Source organism: Dendrobates tinctorius, unplaced genomic scaffold, assembly GCF_039654945.1.
Source record: "Dendrobates tinctorius isolate UK_male_01 unplaced genomic scaffold, ASM3965494v1 ptg000009l, whole genome shotgun sequence".
Taxonomy (NCBI): Eukaryota; Metazoa; Chordata; class Amphibia; order Anura; family Dendrobatidae; genus Dendrobates; species Dendrobates tinctorius.
Window position 1 is genome coordinate 17,963,437 of NW_027361677.1, and position 21,209 is coordinate 17,984,645.

Below are 21,209 nucleotides of genomic sequence, written 5' to 3' on the forward strand. Positions count from 1 at the left end.
AGATGAACCAAAGCAAAAGTATAAATACCATGGATGCCGTTCATCGGATATGAGGTCCATGAGAAGCAGGAACCTGTTTCAGGCTATCCCTCTTCCCCATGGGCTCCCCTCAATAATAAGTTTGCCAAAAAAAGGACGAGTGGACGGCAGCCAATTCCTCTCATCTAGTAGAAATAACTAGGTCCACAAAGTCTCTCTCCTTCCGGACCACCCTTAGCTTTTCATCCTCCTTATCTCATGATATAAACTTTCTTTGACTCATATCCTTGGAATTTGGAATTTCCATGATGTCAGTCAAGACCGAGATTCCTTCTCCCCATGAGGTCCACAAAGCTTTCTCCTCTCAATTATTTAGTGACTCACCAACCTTCTTATCTACCCTGAGAGTTGGTGTGAAGTGACCTACATTCCTATCTGCTCACCGGATGGGCACCCTCGTATGACGATGTTTCTAAAATCAATGGCGATCTTAGAAAGAGGCCCCCTTTGAATATTTAGTGGATAAGGTCATTTTCTGTATAAAGTTCAGGGGATCTCGAACCTCAAAACTGATAGAAGCTTGGAGGACTAATAGGTATAGCAGGACAGAGAATGGCCTGAGTAGATTGAGGGGGGAGTTATCTCCGACAATTTTTATGCTGATAAGATACATATCTTTATCATATTTAATATTTAAAGTGCAAAAATTCACAACATTAAAGCTTTCAGCTTCGATCACCATTCCATTCATTCCCAATCTGGCTACTGAGCGCTGCTTTCAGCTTCGACCACTACTGCATTCATTCCCAATCTGGCTACTGAGCGCTGCTTTCAGCTTCGACCACCACTCCATTCATTCCCAATCTGGCAACTGAGTGCTCCTCTCAGCTTCGACCACCACTTTGTTCATTCCAAGTCTGGCAACTGAGTGCTGCTCTCAGCTTCGACCACCACTCCATTCATTCCAAGTCTGGCTACTGAGCGCTGCTTTCAGCTTCGACCACCACTCCATTCATTCCCAATCTGGCTACTGAGTGCTGCTCTCAGCTTCGACCACCACTCCATTCATTCCAAATCTGGCTACTGAGCGCAGCTTTCAGCTTCAACCACCACTCGAGTCATTCCCAATATGGCTACTGAGCGCTGCTTTCAGCTTCGACCACCACTCCACTCATTCTCAATCTGGCTACTGAGTGCTGCTCTCAGCTTCGACCACCACTTCATTCATTCCAAATCTGGCTACTGAGTGCTGCTTTCAGCTTCGACCACCACTCCATTCATTCCCAATATGGCTACTGAGCGCTGCTTTCAACTTCGACCACCACTCCATTAATTCCCAATATGGCTACTGAGCGCTGCTCTAAGCTTCGACCACCACTCCATTCATTCCCAATCTGGCTACTGAGCGCTGCTCTCAGCTTTGACCACCACTCCATTGATTCCCAATCTGGCTACTGGGCGCTGCTTTGAGCTTCATCCACCACTCCATTCATTCCCAATCTGGCTATTGAGCGCTGCTTTCAGCATCCAGCACCACTCCATTCATTCCCAATCTGGCTACTGAGCGCTGTTTTCAGCTTCCACCACCACTCCATTCATTCCCAATCTGGCTACTGAGCGCTGCTTTCAGCTTCCACCACCACTCCATTCATTCCCAATCTGGCTACTGAGCGCTGCTTTCAGCTTCCACCACCACTCCATTCATTCCCAATCTGGCTACTGAGCGCTGCTTTCAGCTTCCACCACCACTCCATTCATTCCCAATCTGGCTACTGAGCGCTGCTTTCAGCTTTTTACAGTAGCCTCATAAAAAATGAATGGAGCGGTAGTTGGGCATCTGACCTGCAGCCCCATTTTGTAACAGGGAAAAAATATTGTGGTATTATGGTCTGTTGGATCAGTGGCTTTGGAGGAGACTCATTTTATATGGCATCCTACAGACCAATATGTGTTGGCCTTTGTGGCACCTACACCTCTGTAAGGAGCCCAGTAGACTCTATGAGCCTCCATTTATGCTTTCTATCATGTGCATGCCACTGGTGGCTCAACCCTCAATGGGCTCAGAGCCAATATGGCGGCACACAAAGGATCCATTTAAAGATCCATAGGCAACTGTGTGGCACCACCAATAGGAGACTACCCGAGTAGCAAGCCCATAGGCCTATGGTTATGTCATATGCACAAGGCCAACACAGCGCCACACAGAGGATCCATTTACGGATCCCAAGATACTCCATCTAGGTCAATAGAATACTATAAGCATCAGATACTGGATTTGAACCACATACATCCTTAGGGATAGGGATTGTCCACATTTTTTTGCATAAAACTAGGGCTAAAAATAATTTTGGCAACTGGGTTTAATTTAAAAAAATTTGCTCAATTTGCCTTCTAGTGTGTGTTTGCCAGCTACAGAGGTACGACGGAGAGTTTGTGACTCTCTTATCTGTCTTTTTCTGAGCTCCTCTCAGATGATTTATGTCCACAGACCACATGAAAGTTGAATGTGCGGGGAAGTAAAGAGTCCGCAAAAGCAAAATTTTGCAAAATTTTGCCAAAATTATATTTAGTGGAAAAAATTTTTGCCAAGACATGGCAACCCCCATTTAGTAACCCATTTGCAGCAGTTGTAAGGATTTATTTATTTTTATTTTTTTTTAGCATAAAGTACATCCTGAACTGCTGCAAACTAGAAAACTGTGAAAAGTGATGAGCACCTGCTGTGGCACACGATGTGCATACAGAAGAACAGGGGGATATAATTTGGACTGACCTCATTATGCAGCAGCCCTCTAATAGTATGTGTGAGCGTCCGTCCCCTGAGACAGATGGCATTGTGACATCCCATAAAATTAGATGGAAGGTTTACAAGCCTTGTATAATATTCCGATAGGTGCGTGCTTTCATCCGAAATTGTGGTCTGCTAATTGATTTATGGGATGGTGGAGATTAGTCTCGTTGTGCTTATTCAAGTGATTGAGAACGGCTTGTCCGGTTTATTTCCCATTGCACTTGTGCAAATAATAATATTCATAAAATAATGCAAGCCTGCAATCACTTACAGCAGCTGTCCCTTTAGAAAACAGCTTTGCGGTTCCATTAAGCATTTTTTTTTCCGACTGATAAAATTAGGCCTGCTTTTAGGTTTCCCTCCATGTACAAATAACCGTTTATGCCGGTTTTCTGTGCTGTTGCCTCGTATCCCTTCATAGTGAAGACATCTTTTATTGCTTCTCTGGAATCGAAAGCAGAGAGGTCAGAATTTGGCCAAGTCTACAGGTATTAGTTATTTATGATTTTAGGCTGTCAGTGCCATATAATACAATAAAAAACACAAAAAAGACTAACATCCATGGATTTGCCCATGCTATTTCCCCCGCTCTTAAAAAGCTTTGCTCTTCTACCCTCATTTTTTGATACATCTCAATTTTACAATGCATATGTCGCCAAATAGGGAGTTCATTAGCTAGGTCTTAAACATACATAAACAGGCTTGGACTGGCCCACTGGTGAAGAGGTGAATAATCTGGTGGGCCCCTCTGTAGGAGAAAACCACTTGCCTCTCCGCATGAGAAGTAGTTGGCCCAATACATTTGATCAGTATGTAGATACCAAGTATAGAAGCATAGGTAAATTAGTGAAAAAGGGTAATGTAATATTTGCATGTACCTGAACAGTGGGCACCCAGAGTTAATATTAGGCCGGATCACACATGTGAGAAACTCGGACAAGTCTCACGTGTTAATCCTCAACACTTCCGCCGGCACTCGGATCGGAGCGTGCGGCCGCATAGTGATACATGCAGCCGCACGCTCCGCTCCCGAGTGCCGGCGGCAGTGCCGGATATTAACATGCGACACTCATCCGAGTTTCTCGCATGTGTGATCCCGGCCTCACTGGTGGGCCGTTGCTACACCAAATGAGCACTGTAGATATGTACTATGGACAAAAGAGGTGCAAGTGAGGTGTTGCCCTCATTCAAAAAGGACTTCATTTTCCAAGCACTTTGAGTCCTACTTGGAGGGACCTCCTGAACTCGCTGAGATGTTGACTTCACTCAGAAATTGGTTTTTGGTCCAAGTACTTCGAGTCAAACTTGTTGACTCTCTGGGAGACTCTTGGTAACAAGAGAAACCACCCTGACTCCCTGAAATGTTGAATTCACTTGGAAATGGGTTCATGGTCAAAGTACTGTGATCTTTTACTTGTAGGCTTCTGGAAAAAAAGAGACCTCCCAGACTCCCTGAGATGTTGACTTCACCCAGAAATTAGTTAATGGATCAAGTACTTTGAGTGATACTTATTGACTCTCTCTTGGAGACTCATAGAAACATGGGAGACCTTCTGAACTCCATGAGATGTTGACTTCACTCAGAAATTAGTTTTTCGACCAATTACTTTGAGTCATATGTTGACTCTCTCCTGTCTGGTCTCCTGTTTACAAAAGAAACCACTCAGATTCCCTGAGATGGTAACTTCACTTGGAAATGAGTTCATGGTCAAAGTACTTTAAGTCATACTTGTTGACTCTTACTTGGAGACTTCTGGAAACAAGAGACCTCCGGATCTCCCTGAGATGTTGACTTCACTCAGAAATTAGTTTTTCAACCAATTACTTTGAGTCATATGTTGACTCTCTCCTGTCTGGTCTCCTGTTTACAAAAGAAACCACTCAGATTCCCTGAGATGGTAACTTCACTTGGAAATGAGTTCATGGTCAAAGTACTTTAAGTCATACTTGTTGTCTCTTACTTGGAGACTTCTGGAAACAAGAGACCTCCGGATCTCCCTGAGATGTTGACTTCACTCAGAAATTAGTTTTTCAACCAATTACTTTGAGTCATATGTTGACTCTCTCCTGTCTGGTCTCCTGTTTACAAAAATCATAGAATCATAGAATCATAGAATCGTAGAGTTGGAAGGGACCTCCTGGGCCATCTGGTCCAACCCCCTGCTCAAAGCAGGATTCGCTAAATCATCCCAGTCAGATGTCTGTCCAGCCTCTGTTTGAAGACTTCCATTGAAGGAGAACTCACCACTTCTCGTGGCAGCCTGTTCCACTCATTGATCACTCTAACTGTCAAAAAGTTTTTTCTAATATCTAATCTGTGTCTCTTCCCATTCAGTTTCATCCCATTGCTTCTAGTCTTTCCTTGTGCAAATGAGAATAAAGTTGATCCTTCTACAATGTGACATCCCTTTAGATATTTGTAGACAGCTATTAAGTCTCCTCTCAGTCTTCTCTTTTGCAAACTAAACATTCCCAAATCCTGCAACCTTTCCTCATAAGACAGGGTTTGCAGACCGGTCACCATTCTGGTCGCTCTTTTCTGAACTTGCTCCAGTTTGTTGATGTCTTTTTTAAAATGTGGTGCCCAAAACTGGACACAATATTCCAGATGAGGTCTGACCAAAGAGGAGTAGAGGGAAATAATGACTTCACGTGATCTAGACTGTATGCTTCTGTTAATACATCCTAGAATTGCATTTGCCTTTTTTGCTGCTGCATCACACTGTTGACTCATATTCAGTCTGTGATCTATTAGTATACCCAAGTCTTTTTCACATGTGCTGTCACTTAGCCCTATTCCTCCCATTCTATATATGCTTTTTTCATTTTTATTGCCCAGATGTAGTACTTTGCATTTCTCCCTGTTAAAAACCATTCTGTTAGTTGCTGCCCACTTCTCCAGTTTATTTAAATCTTTTTGAATCCTCTCTCTCTCTTCTCTAGTATTAGCTATTCCTCCTAGCTTTGTGTCATCAGCAAATTTAATCAGTTTACCCTCAATTCCTTCATCTAAATCGTTGATAAAGATGTTGAACAATACAGGGCCCAGGACAGAGCCCTGTGGTACCCCACTTGAGACATTCTTCCAACTGGATGTGCAGCCATTTACGACCACTCTTTGGGTCCGATCACTAAGCCAGTTATGAATCCACCTAACAGTTGCCTTGTCCATTCCATACTTAGTCATTTTTTCAATAAGGATTGTATGAGAGACTTTGTCAAATGCTTTGCTGAAGTCAAGATATACTATATCTACAGCATTTCCTTGATCCACCCAATCAGTGATACCGTCATAGAAGGAAATTAAGTTAGTCTGACATGACTTATTAGTTACAAACCCATGCTGACTCTGTTTAATCACTTCATTCTTATCCAGGTATTGACATACATGTTGTTTAATAATTTGTTCAAAGATCTTTCCTGGTATAGAAGTCAGACTCACCGGCCTATAGTTGCCTGGGTCCACCTTCTTCCCCTTTTTGAAGATAGGAACAACATTTGCTCTTCTCCAGTCTTCTGGCACTTCTCCTGTTCTCCAAGAATTTTCAAAGATTATGGAGAGGGGTTCAAAAATTTCTTCTGCTATCTCCTTCAGTACTCTGGGGTGTAATTCATCTGGACCTGGAGACTTGAATTCATTTAGGTTAGCTAAGTGTTTCCTCACTATCTTTCTGTTTATAGATATCCTGGATTCTTCTATTCCCTTAATAGGACAGTGAATAACAGTTGATGTTGCATTTCCTTTCTGAGAGAAAACAGATGCAAAATAGGAATTTAAAAGTTCAGCCTTCTCAACATCCTGTCTTACCATTTCATCATTTTCATCCTGTAAAAATCCTATAGCATCTTTGACTTTTCTTTTACTTTTGACATATCCCCAAAATCCTTTATTATTGCTTTTGACATCTCTTGCAAGCCTCAGTTCATTTTCAGCTTTAGCTAATCTGATTTGTGCCCTGCAGGTTCTGCAGACAGCATTATATTCTTCTTTAGATATGCCTCCCTCTTTCCATTTTATAAACATTTTTTTCTTCCTTTTTAGCATGTGCTTAAGTTCTGTGTTCATCCATCCTGGCTTCCTTAAATGCTTCCTATTCTTCCCTCTTTTCGGAATTGTTAACAACTGTGCTTTGAGAATTTCATTTTTCAAGATTTCCCATCCTTCCTGGACATTTTTGTCTTTAAGGATATCCAGCCATTGGATCCCTCCAATTCTCTTTCTGAATCCCTTAAAATCTGCCTTTCTGAAATCTAACCTTGACGTCTGAGTCTTCACAGGTCTTCCACCTCTAGTAATCCAAAATTCTAAAACAGCATGGTCGCTACCTCCTAGGGTCCCAGCCACTTTTACCTCCTCAACCATTTCCTCCCTGTTTATAAGGATTAGATCCAAGGTAGCAGTTCCCCTTGTTTTCTCCCTTACCTTTTGGAAGATAAAGTTGTCAGCAAGAGAGGATAAGAATTTCCTTGACCTGTTAGTTTTGCCTGAGAGAGATTCCCAACAAATGTCTGGATAGTTGAAATCTCCCATGACAACTATGTCATATTTTTTGGAGAACTTGGCCATCTGATGCATAAAGAGTTCATCTATATCTTCGGCTTGCACAGGCGGCCTGTAGTAAATGCCTACAATGGTGTCCTTTCCATTGTTCTGTCCTTGTATTCTTACCCAAACAGTTTCCACAGAACTCCCAGTCTCTGAAGCTTCAATCTCTGTGCAGATATACGCGTTTCGAACATACAATGCGACACCCCCTCCTCGTTTATCAAGTCTATTTCTTGCAAATAAGTTGTATCCTTCTAGTCTTGTATTCCAATCATGTGTATTGTCCCACCAAGTTTCAGTGATTCCAATTACATCATATTTCTGTTCCTGTGTTAGTAGTTCCAATTCTCCTTGTTTGTTGCCCATGCTTTGTGCATTAGTATAGAAACATTTTAGTTTGTGATTGGTTTCTCTTTCTCCATTATTTTTATTAATTAGATTCTTTCGTCTTTGTTCTTCCTTTCCACTTCTAATAGCAGAGTTCTCAATAGCATTTGTCAGGTGTATGGCTTTTTCTGGTCTTTTGCTTCCCTTCCCATGTTGTTCTAGTTTAAAGCTCTCCTTACAAGTGTAGCAAGGCGACTTCCAAATACATGCTTTCCAGTCTTCGTAAGGTGCACCCCATCTCTAGCAAGTAGTCCATCGTATAAGTAGTTCACTCCGTGATCCAGAAATCCAAATCGTTGCTGACGGCACCATCGACGTAGCCAGTTGTTCACCTGCAGAATCTTATTCCACCTCCTTGTTCCATGGCCATCCACTGGGAGGATGGAAGAGAAGACCACCTGCGCTCCCAGTTCTTTCACTTTCTTGCCTAAGTCTTCAAAGTCTCTGCAGATAATTTCCAGGTCGTTTCTTGCGGTGTCATTTGTCCCCACATGTAGTAGCAGGAATGGGTAGTCATCTGTAGGTCTGAAGAGTCCTGATATCCTGTCAGACACATCTTTAATTTTTGCACCTGGAAGACAGCACATTTCTCTTGTAGTTATATCCGGTCTGCAGATAGCGGCCTCTGTTCCTCTCAGCAGGGAATCCCCCATGACCACCACTCTCCGTTTCTTCTTCACAACATTTTTCTTTCTCCATCCAGGAGGACTCTGAGGGCGTACAAGGTTGCTGTTTGTTGGCAAAGTCTTATCCTGACGTATTTCTTCATCGTTTTCCTGCATGAGAGCCTGGTACTGGTTCCTGAGCAGTATGGGTGCTGACTGCCTCCTGATCCTCCTGCTTCTCTGGGTCACATGTCTCCATTCCTTTGTTTCTTCAGGTGCACTTCGAATTTCTTCTCTTTCTGTAACATGAAGAGATAATTCTGCTCTGTCCAAGAACTCTTCACCTTCCTTAATGATCTTCAACGTAGCTAACCTCTCTTCGAGATTTTGCAACTTTTCCTCCAACAGGGACACAAGCTTGCATTTGTGGCATGTGAAGTTTGGCTTTTCCACTGGTAAATCTGTGAACATGTAGCAAGAAATGCAGCTCACCAAATGGCTCCTGGCCTCTTCCATCTTGAGATTTCTTAAAAACGATGAAAGATGAGCCAAATTTATCGGCGCACAGTTTTTCCAATTTCCTCTTTTCAGCTGCAACGGCCAAAACCCAGTGATCGTTGAGCTCGCGGAGACTCTTCACTTATCCCAGAAGGCACTGGGAATATGCAAATGATCTCCTCAAGACTCTTCCCCTGGTTTTCCGATTTCCTCTTTTCAGCTGCAACGGCCAAAACCCAGTGATCGTTGAGCTCGCGGAGACTCTTCACTTATCCCAGAAGGCACTGGGAATATGCAAATGATCTCCTCAAGACTCTTCCCCTGGTTTTCCGATTTCCTCTTTTCAGCTGCAACGGCCAAAACCCAGTGATCGTTGAGCTCGCGGAGACTCTTCACTTATCCCAGAAGGCACTGGGAATATGCAAATGATCTCCTCAAGACTCTTCCCCTGGTTTTCCGATTTCCTCTTTTCAGCTGCAACGGCCAAAACCCAGTGATCGTTGAGCTCGCGGAGACTCTTCACTTATCCCAGAAGGCACTGGGAATATGCAAATGATCTCCTCAAGACTCTTCCCCTGGTTACCATCTCAGATTCCCTGAGATGGTAACTTCACTTGGAAATGAGTTCATGGTCAAAGTACTTTAAGTCATACTTGTTGTCTCTTACTTGGAGACTTCTGGAAACAAGAGACCTCCGGATCTCCCTGAGATGTTGACTTCACTCAGAAATTAGTTTTTCAACCAATTACTTTGAGTCATATGTTGACTCTCTCCTGTCTGGTCTCCTGTTTACAAAAGAAACCACTCAGATTCCCTGAGATGGTAACTTCACTTGGAAATGAGTTCATGGTCAAAGTACTTTAAGTCATACTTGTTGTCTCTTACTTGGAGACTTCTGGAAACAAGAGACCTCCGGATCTCCCTGAGATGTTGACTTCACTCAGAAATTAGTTTTTCAACCAATTACTTTGAGTCATATGTTGACTCTCTCCTGTCTGGTCTCCTGTTTACAAAAGAAACCACTCAGATTCCCTGAGATGGTAACTTCACTTGGAAATGAGTTCATGGTCAAAGTACTTTAAGTCATACTTGTTGACTCTTACTTGGAGACTTCTGGAAACAAGAGACCTCCGGATCTCCCTGAGATGTTGACTTCACTCAGAAATAAGTTTTTGATCCAAGTATTTTGAGTCATATTTGTTGACTCTCTCTCTCTGAGAGACTCCTGATAACAAGAGAAACCACCCAGACTCTATGAAATGTTGACTTCACTTGGAAATGAGTTCATTATCCAAGTACTTTAACCCCTTCACCTCAAGGACATTCTCCTTTTTTTTTTTCTTTCATTTTAGGTTTTTGCTTCCCTTCTCCCCAACTTTTTTATTTTTGTATCAAAATGGCCATATGAGAGCTTGCTTTTTGCGTAACCAGTTGTGTTTTTAAACAACAGCATTGATTTTTACCATATAATGTACTGGAAAACTGGTAAAAAAAATTCCAAGTGCGGAGAAATTAAAAAAAAAGTGCAATTCCACAATTATTTTATTTTTTAACATGTTCACTACATGCTAAACCTGACCTACCATTATAATTCTACAGGTCATTATGAGTTTGTAGATACCAAGCATGTATAGGTTCTTTTTTCATTTAAATTGTGAAAAAAGAATCCAAAGTTCATTAAAAAAAAATTGGCATCATTTTCTGATTCCCGTAGCGTCTCCATTTTTCTGGGGCTGGGTGAGGGCTTATTTTTTGCGCGCTGAGCTGATGTTTTTATTGATATCATTTTAAGGTAGACACGATGTTTTGATCACCCGTAAACATAACTCTGGTGGTTTTCATTTTTTTTCTTGTTATGCCGTTTACCGATTGGGTTAATTATTTTTATATTTTGAAAGATCGGGCACTTCTGAACACGGTGATACCAAATATGTGAATTTTTGATATTTTTTTATTGTTTTATTTTGAGTGGAGCAATAGGGAGGTGATTTAAATTTTTAGACTTGTTTATATTTTTTTTAAACTTTTTTACACTTTTCACTTGATTCAATAGTCCCCTTAGAAGACTAGACATTGAGATCTTCTGATCGTTTGTGCTATACATAGGGCTTCAGCCCTGCTCTGTGTAGCAGAATTGATCATTTGCTAAAAGCGTCGGCCACCGGGCAGTGCTCATAGCAGATCGGCAATGACAACCAAGGGGATCTCCTGCAGACCCCCGGTTGTCATGCGAACCCATTGGCGCCCCACAATCATGTGACAGGGGCGCTGATGGGAGGCGTTAGTGATGTGATCTTGTTAAATGCCACTGTCAGAGATTGACAGCAGCATATAGCATGTTAACAGCCATGGGTGGATCGCGATTCCACCCGCGGCTGTTAAGGGCACATGTCAGCTGATGAGATCAGATGGCATGTGCCGGGAAAGGTGCGGGCTCATCGCAGGAGTTTTGCATCAAAGGGGCAGACCCGACATATAAAGGGCAATAAATGCATAAATTTCAGTAGAAAATAGATATTTAAATGACATTTCACATATTCTTCTATGGAAGAAGTCGCCTTGAATTAATCAATAGCAGGTGCACCTTGTATTCCTTATAAAAATGAACACATTTCCTGCCATACCAAACATACAATTAGTGATTCCGATGCTTCACTTCAACCATTTTAATAAGATGCAAATGAAAGAAAATAAGAAATGATAATGTGAATTTTTAAAACATGTACTCCCAGTCCAATATCTAAACTACATGCATCTTAATCAGAGCCTCAGACCCCCTCTGATTGCCCTTTTTTAATTAGTAGGGATTTATTTTAATGATTGTACCTATTCCACACCTTTCATTTGCATGTTATTAGGAAACACTTAGTGCAGTGTTAGCCCGCACACATAAGAGTATGTAAAACAGGAGATGATATTTCAAAAATATAATTACAAGATTATATTTCTTTTTAGAATAATAATAAACTGAGGAATTCACTAAGGAATGGCCGGGACCGTCTTGCCTCATTACCAGCACAGTAAATAGCTGATTAGTTTCCATTTTTAATTCAAATCCTAAGCATTTCCCACTGAGACTATTGCATTAATTGTCAAAATAATGGTTATCACTGGATTCTTCTCACCCAAAAAGCTCTCCGGAAATTTTCACTTATTTTTCTCATTTTACCACAGTCATTGTCCTCCTCTATTGCAGCCCTTCAAATGCATTTCCAAGACTTCTCTCGTGCTGCACCTATGCCCTGAAATGAGCCACCTCAAGCAAGTTAGTTTTCTAATTCTTCATTCCTGTAGAATAGCTTTGTCTGGTAGCTCCGATTCCTGATTTCTAGTAAGGTGGTTCTCAAGTTTCTGGTTTTCAGTGGTTTGTTGCCCAGTCTTACATTGCAGGAAAATGAACTATTTTACTTAGAACATTCATAAAACGTTATATTCATCTTCACAACATGGAAGATTACAGGACAGAACTGACACAGATGAACTAAAAGAGATCACACAGTACAGACTAGAGAGAAGCTACACACATGTAAAGGTATATTCACACACAGCTATCTTTATGCATTTTTTTTCTGCATGAAGAACAAAAACTATGGCCAGAAAACAGAAAAAATTACAACAGAAACTACTCACGTTTTTGATGCTTTTTATGTTAATCCATTGTTATTTAAGCGCTGAAAAACATCAGTAAAAATGCTGAAAAAATTATCTTGCTGCGTATTTTTCAAAATGCACTATGGGTCTAAGAACTCAAGGTAGAAAATACACTGTTTTTCTACATGAAAAAAAAATCATCGAAAACACAGCGTGTGAACAAGCCTCAACAGTTAGCAAAGTACTATCTGCTGTCTGCTCGACACAGTCCCTCCAACGTAAGCCTGCAGCTGTTACATACTTCAATAAGTCTTTAAAAGGGTTTTCCAAAAATGTGAAAAAATGGCCCCATCACCTAATTTAAATGGCAGCCCATCCTTGTCACATGTCAGGACAGTCTGCAGTCTAAAGAAAAACAGCTTCCGAGACCTGTGTCTCAACTGACAGAGGAGCTGTATCATAAGCACACATACTGGAGCTGCTGGTGATGGCTGTGACAGGAGAACAAATAAATCAATACGTCTTTAAAAGGGTTTTCCAAGAATGTGATAAAAATGGCCTCCATCACATAATTCAAACGGAAAAACATCCTAGTCACCTGTCAAGATGGTGTGCAGTCTGAGGAAACACAGTTCCCAAGACCTGTGTCTCAATGACAGAGGAGCTGTATCGTAAGCACACATACCGGCGCTGATGGAGAAGGGCTGTGACAGAGGAAGAAATAAATTCCTCTGTCAGTTGAGACACAGATCTCGGGAGATGCAATTTTACATACTACAACCTGTCCTAACACATGACTTTGAATTACTAGATGGGGCCCTTTTATCACATTCTTGGAGAACCCCTTTAATGTCAATTATGTGGTGGTCCTTTGTTGCTGTTCATTTTAACCCACGTGGCAAAAAGAGCGCATCCCTCGTTTGGGTGGAGCTTTCTTATCCACTATTATTCAGACGTCCCATTAGTTTCAATAATCATGGTGTAATACTTAATTTTCCATGTAGCGCCACCACAGGTAAGACTATCACCCACAAATTACATCTGTTCACTGGGGAGGGGTCATTTTGTGATAAAATCATCCATGTACTGTATCCAGGGACCATAAATAAAGTAAAAAAAATGGGAACCACACTACTTTTGGGGCATTTTTTGGGCTCTAGTTGCTGGAGGAACCCGTCACTTCATATTGCAATAATATAAAATGTCGGCTCATTCTACGATGTTCCGTACTTAGTACTTTTCCACCGTCAGACTATTATAAGAAGCCTCTCTACGCGAAGCCGTAGCCACTTGGCAGTTTGCGGAATTGATTGATAACGCCACATCATATTTAACATTTCGGGTTCAGAACAGTAATTAAAAGGTGAATCCTATTAAGCACAGACTGTATAGTAGCTGAGAGAAAATCATTTTCTTGGGAGAATTATCTCCGCCGTTGAAATTAGCAGTCACGCCGAAGGAAACATCCTGGATTACCTAATGCTCATAGGAAAATTTCACTTAACGTAATTATAGAGAGCTGAAATTTTGCCAGCTCTCCTCCCACTCCCTTCATATGAACAACGGCAGGAAGCAGCGAAACCTGAAGGACGTGGGTTTCACCTCTCCAGCTACTCCCAGCAGTGGGAGTACCAGCGCCACTTATCGTAGAGCGGCGCACACGCTCTCTTTGTGTCTCAGATACATTTCGTTTTGCCATTCCGTATATTACGGCTCATAAAATCAGAACGCTTTTCATAGGTCTCGTTGACCTTTTAGCACAGGGTTGTTTTGGGGTTTTTTTCCGCGTGGTATAATTGAACCAACCTTTATCTATAAAGGTCTAGCTACTTGTATTATGTCAGAGCAGACGGGGAAAGGATGTTGGAAAAAAAAATGATCAATTTTTTAGAAATGAGCATACCGGGGGCAACGACATTTGTTTTAGGACTGCTTTTAAATTAAAGGGTCCCATGAAAATGGACTTTTCATAGAGAGTGTCACCAATGGGGTCCACAGTAATCAACTGTAATCTGCCAAGGAATTTTTAAGTATCTGATTTTCCTACAGCACTCCAACAGGTGAGCTGAGGTATTACATGATGCTCACTGAAACTAATGGCCTACACATGGGCTTCAGAGAGAGTATCACATCTGGGGTCCACAGTAATCAACTGCAATCTGACAAGGAACTTTTAAGCTAGTGTCTGATTTTCCTGCAGCACTCCAACAGGTGAGCTGAAGTATTACATGATGCTCACTGAAATTAATAGCCTACACATGGGCAGGCTAGGTGAAAGAGAGGAATTCTTAGTGTTGGAGGAATTACTAATGAATGCCCAGGTGAGTAATCGGGTAATGCCAAGGGTCTGGAAGGTGACACAACCTAAAGTCCTACTTTGTCCCCTACATTATAAATGAGGTCTTGGGATACTGCATCTCAAGATCCTTTAGATGGATGCAGCTGATTGGCTGAACACCTCATATTTGGTGACATCATCACACCAGGTTTGATGACATCACAGCTCATAGGTCAAGGACCAAGATAAAGAGGTTTACCCATCTTCTTACATTAGCATGGTAAAAACAAGCACTTTTGAAAGCTGTTTGTTTTTGAGATATTAACCTGTTTACAACTTGTTGCTTAGGAGACTGACCACCGCTCCTATTGAGCTTGTAAGCGCTGCGCTGAAGTTGGCCGGCAAGCTTCAGCGATCCTGGCCAAATTCCAAACAGCGCTTACAGGATAACTAGAAAAGAGCTTGCAAGCATTGCGCCTGTTCTGCGATCTAGAACTAGTGGTCGGTCTCCAAGGCAACGAACTGTAAACAAAACAAGAGAAAAGTGTTAAAATCTTAAGAACGGTGGCAAATTTTGATAGGCAGTAAATTGCAAACCACTGTTTGAAGATGGGAATGACCCTTCAAGCCTCTAGCCTAACCCTGAATAATGGAAATGTAGGCTAAAGGGAAACCATGTTTTTTAGCTTTTATATCATAAATCAATAGTGTACATGAAAACAAGAAACATTCTAAGATATCTACTCAGAGAAATCTGCTTCTTTCTCCTCCTGGATTGAGGGGTGAAATCTGTATTCAGTGAAGATGGATTTTTACGTTTCCAAAGAAATGTAGAAGACAAGACTAGATTTTTACATGGTGGCTGGTGACAGTTGGTGCTTTTAAATTTTATGGAGAGGGAAGTGGGAAGGAGCTACAGGCAGACGCAGACATTCTACTGCGAGTTCCATAGAATGTTATGAGCTCCAACTGTTATCTCAGTAATGGGAAATTCTGTATTCACTAATGACAGATTTTACCCATTAATTGAGAATTTTTGGAATGAAAGGATCAGTCCAGGAGGAGAAAGAAGCCAATTTTTCCAAAGTTTTTTTATTTTCATGGGTATTATTGATTTATGAAAAATTAAAACGGCCATTATATTTAAATAATAATGAGGTATATGTAATTATTATCAAAGCATCGATATTTGTCTTTCTTACTCAATTCTTCGTAAGAACCACAAGTAATGTCCTTGGACCTCTTGTAGGACACCTAAATCAGCAGCGGCCACCTATGGCCGAGTTTCCCTTATTTTCATTGTCTGCCAACATAGAAAAAATACAAAAAAAACACAAAAAAAACCACAAAAACCATAAAAAACAAACAAACAAAAAAAATCACAAAATAAACCCCAAAAAATATGTTTTTGTTTCTTGTAGGCATTGTTTTGCGTAGATAAAAGCTCACATTAAAGCCGCCGTAATATCATTGCTCCCTGAGCGAACCAATTCTGTGCAAATGTCAGCAGCCTCCTGCGCCATGAATCACGCAATTAATGGAAGCGGACGATACTTGACAAACCATTTGTATTTAAGGCACAAAATCAGATTTCGGTATATAGATGATAAAGCTGAGAAGTTAATGGGATATCACAAGTGATTTAAAGCTTTTAAAGGTCATTATTTTTCTCAAAGCGGATCCACAGCTGTGGCGCCTGTAGCTTTAAATTGTGTTACTTATCCCATTTGCTGTGTAATATTAAGACTGGAGCACCCAATAAGTCACTTGGGCTACATTGTGTAATGGACCCAGAGCAGAAGGCTTTCATTATAAATGTAAGTCATAGCATAAAACAGAAACTGCCAAAATTTTATATTGAAATTGGGCTTTAACTGACTTTTTTTTAAATTCACAGTACTGTACTGCAAAGAATCCTTTCTAAGGACAGATATAGTCACCCTAATGAAAGGAAAAAAACATTAGTTATATCATACTACTGGACTGTAAAGAATCATTTCACATATTAGATATAAGAATATTCTTGAACTGTGAAGATCCCTTTCCAATACCAGATATGTTAATACTCGTGCACTTCCAATATGGGATATAGTTACACTACAGAACTGTATAGACTCCTTTCCAGTTTCTCATATAGTTGCACTATTGAACAGTAAATATTCCTTTCCAATGGCTGATATAGTTGCACTACTGAACTGTAAAGACTCCTTTCCAAGTTCTCACATAGTAACGTTAGTCAACTGTAAAGATTCTTTTCCAATGGATGATATAGTTGCACTACTGAACAGTAAAGACTTCTATCCAAGTTCTCATATAGTAACGTTAGTCAACTGTAAAGATTCATTTTCAATGGCTCATATAGTTGCACTACTGAACTGTAAAGACTCCTTTCCAAGTTCTCATATAGTAACGTTAGTCAACTGTAAAGATTCTTTTCCAATGGATGATATAGTTGCACTACTGAACTGTAAAGACTCCTTTCAAAGTTCTCATATAGTAACGTTAGTCAACTGTAAAGATTCCTTTCCAATGGCTGATATAGTTGCACTACTGAACTGTAAAGATCCTTTTCCAATGGCTGATATGGTTACACTTCTGAACTGTAAAGACTCCTTTCCAATGGTAGATATAGTGACACTACTTAAAGAGGTTCTCCACCTTTAAGAACATTTTTTGGTACTTAAATGCATATATTTGGGCCTGAGAACTACCTTTGCACTTGAATTGTTTGTCTTCTACAGCCTCTATGTCTATTTAGCTGGCTGCAGAATGAATTAACAGAGCATCCATCAGTGAGCTCATCCTGGCGGTTTGCCGGAAGAGTTTGTAAATTTATGTTTTAGTTCTAAGTTCCTTTTAACTGACTTATGACCACATCAAGGATAAATTTTGCTGGAAAACAAAGAGCTTTAAAAAAAAGGCCAAATTGTGCAAACTTTTAAAGGAAGCCCAATTGCAAAAATTTAAAAATTATTATTATTAAATATATTATTAATCCCAAATATATGCATTTGAGAAAATAAATGAAAAAATTAAATAAAACGACCCCAAAAGGTAGACACCTCCTTTAACTGCAAAGAATGCTTCCCAATGCAAGGTAAAGCGACACTCCACTGGGAAGGATTCTTTAAAATTTCAAAAAAAGTATTACTCCTGAACCGCAAAGACTTCCGTCCAAAACTTACTAAGTGATCCTCCCATTCATATAATAGTTAAACTACCGTATTTTATACTACATAACCACATAATTATTTTTTTTTGCCTCTTCGGAATATTAATATTATTCCTCTTCTCTAAATTTATAAAGGAATTAAATAATAAAATCCCAACGACACAATAAGAAATCGCATATTATAAATACTCTCAGAGAGGGAAGGAAAAAAAAAAAAAAAGATTACCGCCAGACTGAATAAATATAACAAATATTATATTTATTTTCTGTAAAATACTCCCGGGAAATCTAAGAAATCCTGAGAAACGGTAAAAAAAAAATAATAAAAAATATCCGACAGTAAAGAGGAAAAAAAATACTTGTTCTAGCATTTTATAAATGGAAATTCCCAGATTTCACCTCTAGGAAATGGCAGATTTATTAATTGACTGGTTACTCCGGGCGCAAGGTAATACGACTAATAAAACCGCACAGTCTGCCGCCGCCAATTTTTTTTCCATTGACTGCAATAAGCGGTCAATATTAGAGCATGTTTAACCTTCCATTAACCTTGCGCGGAAAAATCTAGAAGCCAATACTTTCCGTTTTATGAAGATGGGTTTATTATGAACGAGTTGGGTTTATTTGGCATAATGGTCTCCGCCGGGAATTGTAAATGAAATGTCTTTCAATGAAAAATTAAAAAAAAATTAAAAAATTCATGGCCGCCTCCGCTATTATTTGTCTAAATACTCTGCGGGGATTTATCACAAAGGGAAACCAATTCTACTCCGACATTTTCCCCAAAAATTGGATCACACGCATTGTGCCCCATCCATTTCTACCAGGACCCTAAAAATCTGACCCCGCTGCACATCCTGATATCTGCATCACAGCCTAAGAGATTGGCACATGTTGATCGTTTCCAGCTTTCCCAGGTTCCTGAATGGCAGAGTTGTTTCGTACTTATGTCCTCCCCATGTATAAGTGATCGCTTTTTTAGGAATTCTGATATCAATCTCGTGCCCACAGACAGTGAAGAATAGGAAAAAAAATGGACGACACCATAGCTCTATCCCCTGTAATACATGTTAGTTTAGGGGCCTGGTCTAGCATCTGTACTAGTTTAGGGGCCTGGTCTGGCATCTGTATTAGTTTAGGGGCCTGGTCTGGCATCTGTATTAGTATAGGGGGCCTGGTCTGGCATCTGTATTAGTTTGGGGACCTGGTCTGGCATCTGTACTAGTTTAGGGGCCTGGTCTGGCATCTGTACTAGTTTAGGGGCCTGGTCTGGCATCTGTATTAGTTTAGGGGGCCTGGTCTGGCATCTGTATTAGTTTAGGGGGCCTGGTCTGGCATCTGTATTAGTTTAGGGGGCCTGGTCTGGCATCTGTATTAGTTTAGGGGGCCTGGTCTGGCATCTGTATTAGTATAGGGGGCCTGGTTTGGCATCTGTATTAGTATAGAGGCCTGGTCTGGCATCTGTATTAGTATAGGGGGCCTGGTCTGGCATCTGTATTAGTTTAGGGGCCTGGTCTGGCATCTGTATTAGTTTAGGGGCCTGGTCTGGCATCTGTATTAGTTTAGGGGCCTGGTCTGGCATCTGTACTAGTTTAGGGGGCCTGGTCCGGCATCTGTATTAGTATAGGGGGCCTGTTCTGGCATCTGTATTAGTTTAGGGGCCTGGTCTGGCATCTGTATTAGTTTAGAGGCCTGGTCTGGCATCTGTATTAGTTTAGGGGCCTGGTCTGGCATCTGTACTAGTTTAGGGGGCCTGGTCCGGCATCTGTATTAGTATAGGGAACCTTATCTGGCATCTGTATTAGTTTAGGGGCCTGGTCTGACATGTGTACTAGTTTAGGGCCTGGTCTGGCATCTGTACTAGTTTACTGGGCCTGGTCTGGCATCTGTATTAGTTTGGGGACCTGGTCTGGCATCTGTACTAGTTTAGGGGCCTGGTCTGGCATCTGTATTAGTTTAGGGGGCCTGGTCTGGCATCTGTATTAGTTTAGGGGGCCTGGTCTGGCATCTGTATTAGTATAGGGGGCCTGGTCTGGCATCTGTATTAGTATAGGGGGCAGGGCCTGGCATCTGTATTAGTATAGGGGGCCTGGTCTGGCATCTGTAATAGTTTAGGGGCCTGGTCTGGCATCTGTATTAGTATAGAGGCCTGGTCTGGCATCTGTATTAGTATAGGGGGCCTGGTCTGGCATCTGTATTAGTTTAGGGGCCTGGTCTGGCATCTGTATTATTTTAGGGGCCTGGTCTGGCATCTGTACTAGTTTAGGGGGCCTGGTCCAGCATCTGTATTAGTATAGGGGGCCTGGTCTGGCATCTGTATTAGTTTAGGGGCCTGGTCTGGCATCTGTATTAGTTTAGGGGCCTGGTCTGGCATCTGTATTAGTTTAGGGGCCTGGTCTGGCATCTGTATTAGTTTAGGGGGCCTGGTCCGGCATCTGTATTAGTATAGGGAACCTTATCTGGCATCTGTATTAGTTTAGGGGCCTGGTCTGACATCTGTACTAGTTTAGGGGCCTGGTCTGGCATCTGTATTAGTTTAGGGGGCCTGGTCTGGCATCTGTATTAGTTTAGGGGGCCTGGTCTGGCATCTGTATTAGTTTAGGGGGCCAGGTCTAGCATCTGTATTAGTATAGGGGGCCTGGTCTCGCATCTGTATTAGTATAGGGGGCCTGGTCTCGCATCTGTATTAGTATAGGGGGCCTGGTCTCGCATCTGTATTAGTTTAGGGACCTGGTCTGGCATCTGTACTAGTTTAGGGGCCTGGTCTGGCATTTGTACTAGTTTAGGGGGCCTGGTCTGGCATCTGTACTAGTTTAGGGGGCCTGGTCTAGCATCTGTATTAGTTTAGGGGGCCTGGTCTGGCATCTGTATTAGTTTAGGGGGCCTGGTCTGGCATCTGTATTAGTTTAGGGGGTCTGGTCTGGCATCTGTATTAGTATAAGGGGCTGGTGTCACAGGGGATTCTGCCTAGAGGGCGCTGCAGGGTTTATGGGGATGCAGAGTGGAAAGCGGTGCACGTACGCAGGAGCCTGAAACAGGTTGGGTGCGCAAAGAATGGAGAGTAGAGGGAGGCGGAGCTAACGACCCGCCTGGAGGATGGGAGCGCTGGATCCGAAGCACAAGACAATAGTGTAGTCAGAGGTGAGCTGAGGGTCAGAAGCCAGACGGGAGCGTGGGAACCAGAGGGCTAGATGGGAGAGTAGTCAAGGGCGAGCCGAGGGCTCAAGGAACCATTAAAGATGGAACAGTACCGAAGCAGAAGACAGAAGCAATAGTCAGGGGACTAATCAGGTCATAAAGAGCAGAGCTCAGTCAAACAGAGGCACAATGATTACAGATGAGTAACCTGGGTCAGCTGCTCT

At 41.6% G+C, this 21,209-nt stretch overlaps 1 protein-coding gene across 1 annotated transcript in view; it reads left to right on the forward strand.

Annotated features, from left to right (window-relative positions):
- CDH5 (cadherin 5) overlaps positions 1-21,209 on the forward strand; it is a 45,736-nt gene that overhangs the window by 9,431 nt on the left and 15,096 nt on the right. The window lies entirely within an intron of this gene.